This window comes from Cebus imitator, unplaced genomic scaffold, assembly GCF_001604975.1.
Source record: "Cebus imitator isolate Cc_AM_T3 unplaced genomic scaffold, Cebus_imitator-1.0 Scaffold512, whole genome shotgun sequence".
In the NCBI taxonomy this organism is placed as follows: domain Eukaryota; kingdom Metazoa; phylum Chordata; class Mammalia; order Primates; family Cebidae; genus Cebus; species Cebus imitator.
In genome coordinates, this window is record NW_016107827.1 from 290,068 (window position 1) to 295,605 (window position 5,538).

Sequence of the window (5,538 nt, forward strand, 5' to 3'; positions counted from 1 at the left end):
AGCGGGTCGAGCCGGGCGGCGAGGACTCCCCAGGCCCCGAGGTGCGCGCGGCTGACCGCCCAGGAGGGGCATAACCGGCACACCCCTGGCCCCCCGCGAGAGGACTAGCCGAGGCCGCTCCCCGGCCGGGACCGCGCCGCCTGCCCGCTGCTCGGCGCTGGACCTTCGGCCGGCAGGTACCTCGCGCCCTGGAGGGAAACGCCCGCAGGACGCCAGGTGCCTCCCGGGTTGGTCTTTGAGAAAGTTTGGCTCTTTGGATGAAGCCCGGCACGTCCGTGAAAGTGCAGCAATTTGCGTCTTTTGTTTTATTCTTGTAAAATGTATGGTCAGTGCGTTGCGCACTTTCCCATCCGATTGGTGCTTTCTGGGCAGGAGCTGGACGTCTTCCAAGCCAGCGATCTGGGTGGGAAAGGTGTTCTGAGTGCAGTCCGGAAAGGCGGAGCGGGCGAGGATTGAACCTGCAGCGTGGTCGGGGCGTCGCGGGGCGCCCGCGGCAGGAGCTGGCGGAGCAGGTGCGCGCGGGGAGGCGGGAGGAGGCTCCGCGCCCGGTCTCCGCTGCTTGGCGAGGCCCGTCCGCGCCCGTCTCTACGTTGGCATCTCGAGTCCTTCTCCTCGCCCCGCACCGGCTGCGCTTCCTCGGGATGGGAACGTGCCGCGCGGGGAGGCGGCGGGGAGACCGAAGGTGGGAAATGGGACCCTCAGGACCCCGCCCCGCGCCCTCGGGGCTCTTTAAAAACAGATGGTTTGATTTCACAGCGAGGCTTTTCTTCTTTTTCTTTTTGCAGGCAACACGACTGAAATGTGAACGTTTCTGTTAAAATACGCTCAGGAAAAAGTACAATGTATGTCAAACAGATCTTAGGCACGTACCAGGAGGCATTTTTCCTTCTCCCTTTCCCCTTCCCATTTGCGTTCCTCCGGCAAGAGCGACGCCTGGCGATGGGGCGATGGGGCCGGCCCTCCCCTGCCCGGCTCCGGTCCTGCGCTAGGCCCACCTCGCAGCCGGTGTAAACCACAGCTTCCAGAAAACAGAAGCATGTGAAGATTCTACTGTTGTAAAATAGCTTGGTGTAAGACAGTTTTTCAAAAACATTTTGTATGGAAAAAGAAGAAAACATGACATTTTCACATATTATTTTTAATTTATGTAGACTTTTTTAGAATAGTGTTTTATAAAATGAAAAGCTAAATTTCTATAATATACCAGCAGGATCTATCCTCCCCCCAACGCGCACACACAAATTCTACCTGCGAAGGAAGACTTGCTGGTAATTAATATTATCTCTCTTCTTTTGCAGTTTGTAATGGGACAAATGGATTCCTTGAATGTGCCCTTTCTCCCATGCAATGTGGGCCCAGTCTCCCGCCTCACTCAGGAGAGGCATCAGAGCTGACGGTCTTTAGATGAATGAGACCTTGCTATTAAGAATCAGACAATTTATGTGTTCATTTATCTTTACCAAGTTCTGTACTAAAATTATCTAGGTGCTGCTCATTTTATATTATAGAAACCATTTCTACAGGCTTTAACAAACTTAGAGTGTACCACTGATTTGTTAATCTTTACTGAACTTTCAAGTTAATGGTATTGTCAAGATGACCCCTTGGAGTTCTCCAGTCACCAGAAACGTGTGCTGTCACCCCTTGTTCTACTCCTGGGACTGGTTCCAGCAGATACCGAAAGCCAGGCACATTCACATCCCACAGTGGGGCCCGTGGGACACGCAGATATGGAAAGTTGCCCTCCCTCTGCGTGGGTTTCACACCCTCCAGCTGCTGTGTTTTCGACCCACGTTTGAAAAATATCTGAAAGTGGACCGTTTCAAACCCCTGCTGTTCAAGAGTCAGCTGTATTGTGTCAATACAATCTGATGTGCTAAATCCATTGGCTGTGCTGGTAGTGCAAAGGAAAGCACCCCAGTTCTTTACTGTCAAAAACACATGAAGCTGTTTTTGACAGATGGCTCAGTCACTCCTCTACTTTTTGTGTAAAATGAGGTAGTTGGTCTAGTTGATGACGAAACTCTAAAACTACATAATACTAAGATTATTACCAAAAAAAAATCTTAACCAGATGCAGTGTTCCCTACAAAAAGCTGAAGGTAATTCACTTGAAGTCATTACGATGAGTTCCATCATCTATTTTCAGGAATCATTTAATTCCTTCCTTTAGAACGTGAACAACATTCTGCTCTCAAGGGTCCAGGACGCCAAAAAGAAAAGAGACAAAATTAGCAACAAACTATATTCTAGGATTACTGGGAAAAATTTTTTTCTAGATTTGATTTAGTTGGTTATTTTTTTGAGAAAACTAAGTTGGATCATAAGAAGAAAACTGAGCAGAGGAAAAAAGTCTGTATTTAATCTACTCTGACAGTACTATATATGGGTCATAAGATGGGTGAGTTATTTTTTTTTTCAATCCAATCCATAAACAGGTTAAAGTTCTGATGTTTTGACTGCAATCTTTTTTTTCTTCACCCAGAAGGTACATATTTAATTTTAGATAAATATTAACTACCTTCAAAGACTTTTAAAATAGGAATATACTGTATGCTTTAAAAGGAATTGTTATATTTGTTCAATCATTATGTCAATCATTTCACAATCTAAGTAAGTTCGTATTGTAAAAAAAAAAACATTACCTTTCATAAAGGACAGCATCTTGTGATATAAAGAAATATTGCTTACTGTTTAATTTTTACCAATTCTGTTTTTTTTTTTAACAATCAAAATGCTATTAGTGTGCTGGGGAAGTACTAGAAAGTGTTTAAAGCATTTAGGAAGACAAGCTTTCTAACAGGATTAATTTTCCTATTATAAATGTAATAAATATAGACTCTCAGAAGTGATAATGTATGCATGATATCTGCCTCTTATTCTAGATCAATGAAGTTCAACATTCTATGTGATGCTTCTCCCCTTTGAGGGAGGAAGGAGACTATTCCAGAAACATGGTCATCTACCCCCTTCCCATTCTTTGACACCACATTTGCATCTGCGAATGCACACTGCTATGCATGTTCAGGAGAGAAATTAGGTGAAAGTTTTATTTGAAGGGTTGGGATGAGATAGCATGACTGATAAACATTTTAAAAAATTTATTGTTTAATGGTCAAGATAAAGAGGATTTTTTCATGGGGAAAGGCTTAAAGGAAGTACGGACTTTACCTTGTTCCTTCAAACTGGATTTTAGTTATAAAATCTAAAAACACTGTGATGCTTACTTGCCATTTGTAGGCACCATTCTGGCATCTTTTGATGGAAGCAGTGAGAATAAATTTGAATGGACACACCCGTCATCAACATATTAAAGAAAAGACCCTCTTATTTGGTATAAAGGCTACGTCAACAGTCAAACTCATATGCCAAGAAAATATAGTCATAGATGCCGAGTAACAACACCAGTATATGTACATTCAATCTGTTTGCTGCAGGAAATCAAATATTCTGATCAGAAGTGACACACACAATGGTCTGGGGTCATCGCAGAAACATCCAAAGTGTCATAAAGGCACCACCTACCAAAGTGGATTTTTGTTTGATTCTAGGATAAGCTAACCACTGGACAGAGATGCCTCCTGGATAGAGGGAACTGTGCCTGCAAACTCCTGAGCAGGAGGCCCCAGAGCTTCTTGGATCTGCTGGAAAGACTGGGCAGCAGGAAGGGGCTGGGAGGAACAGATGGTAAGGCACCTCCCCTGAACTCCACTTTCTTTCAGGAATGCAGCATAGTGGAGTGCAAAGGAGGTGGGCACCAAAGCCACAGAAAGGGGCTCAAGCTGATTCCCACCCACATCTGTATGAACTTGGGCGAGACAGCTTCTTTGAGCCCAGTTTCTTCATGTCTAAAATGGCAGGAGTACGTAGAACCTCGGAGGTTTTATACACATTAAGTAAGATAAGATAAAATATGTTAACTTTTTAGTAAGTTTAAATTTTTTTAACAGACCAATTACTGGTACTACTGCCTTTCATAGTGTCTGCTGTCATCATGGTCTCTTTTTTTCTATATTTTGTCCCTTACAATATGGCATGAAAGAGAACGTTATCCAATCCTAGAGAATGTCTGGGGCATCAGAATTTTGTGACTTATTCACAGCTGCATAGAAAATCTATAGTTAGAAGTGGACTGAAATATCCAGAATTAGTAAGTTTCCATGTGACCAGCACTCAGAACAGTGGGTGAAGGCTCAGTCCAGCGGAGTTGGATTCAGACCTGGGGGTGAGCTGCTGCTGCTGTCTGAGGCATGGTTCGTGTGCTGTCAGGAAGCTGTAGAAGTGTGTCTGGCTAAGAGGTACTAGGGCCATGAATTCATAAGAACAGTCTGTGTTTTGCTCACTTGACCCTTCCTTAAAACCACGGGGACATTTCAAGGCTGGTTTCTCTGGCATTTTTGCCACTGTTACAATGCAGTCCCTTAGATGAAGAGTGCTTGAAACACTGTCTTAGTCCATGTGTGTTCCTAGGACAAAGTACCTTAACAGGAAGCTTATAAACAGCAGAAACTCACTCCTCACAGCTCTGGAGGCTGGAAGTCCAATATCAAGGCGGATTGGGTATTTGATAAAGGCCCGCCTTCCTCCTAGACGGCACCTTCTCGCTGTGTCCTCACACGGGAGGGGCAAGGGAGCTCTCTGGGGTCCCTTTTGTAAGGACACCAGTCCCAATGAGGCTCCACCCTCATGACCTCATCATCTCCCAAGGCCCCACCTCCTGGCCCCCTCACTCTTGGGATTAGGCTTCAACACAGGCACTTTGGGGAGGCTCAGACATTGAGCCACAGCAGATACACAGCAGGACCTAGATAGGCCAGTTGCTGGTCCCGGGAGAAATCGGAGGCAGGGGCGCCCAACCTTTTGGCTTCCCTGGGCCACACTGGAAGAAGAAAAGTTGTCTTGGGACACATGTAAAATAACACTAACAATATCTAGCAAGCTAAAAAAAATCACCAGAGAAATACCATAATGTTTTAAGAGTTTATGAATTCCTGTTGGGCCGCATTCCACCCTGTGCCCCACGGGTTGGACGTGCTTGGAAATGGACGTCAAGCAGAAACAGCCTGCACCTCCAGCAGTCAGGGAGAGTTCGTGCTGAGAAGCTCTCATGCACCCACACATCCCATGAGCATCACCTGAGTCCCCTCAGGACGGAGGGGAGAACTTCTCTCTGCAAGAAACCTGCACTGTTTGGTGACCAAGGTGTCCCTGTGTCAGGTGCTCCTGGAGACTGGGCAGAGTGCAGGGTGTGGGGCTGGGTCACGGCGTGCTTGGAACATGTGAGGGGCCTTCCGGGGGGGAGTGTAGGGGAAAAGAGGGGAAGAGGCCACGCTAAGTGAGCACTCCGGGCTTCATCCTGCAGGCTGTGGTAAATGATCGACAAGCCTTGAGCAGGGGAGTGACATGATCAGATCTGCAATGTAGAGATAGATACGGATGAAGCACCAAAAGGGCGTGGGGTGGTGGAGAGACAGACCAGGGCTGCCCCTCCGCCCGCCCTCCCTCGTGGACAGACAGACCAGGGCTGCCCCTCCGCCC

General features: G+C 46.6%; 1 long non-coding RNA gene across 1 annotated transcript; it reads left to right on the forward strand.

Moving 5' to 3' along the window:
* The first annotated feature begins 688 nt into the window (after positions 1-688).
* Positions 689-2,517, forward strand: LOC108292894. The gene is made up of 3 exons (XR_005197657.1): positions 689-1,070; positions 1,299-1,664; positions 1,708-2,517. It is a non-coding gene; the product is annotated as an uncharacterized LOC108292894 (long non-coding RNA).
* The last annotated feature ends 3,021 nt before the right edge of the window (positions 2,518-5,538 follow it).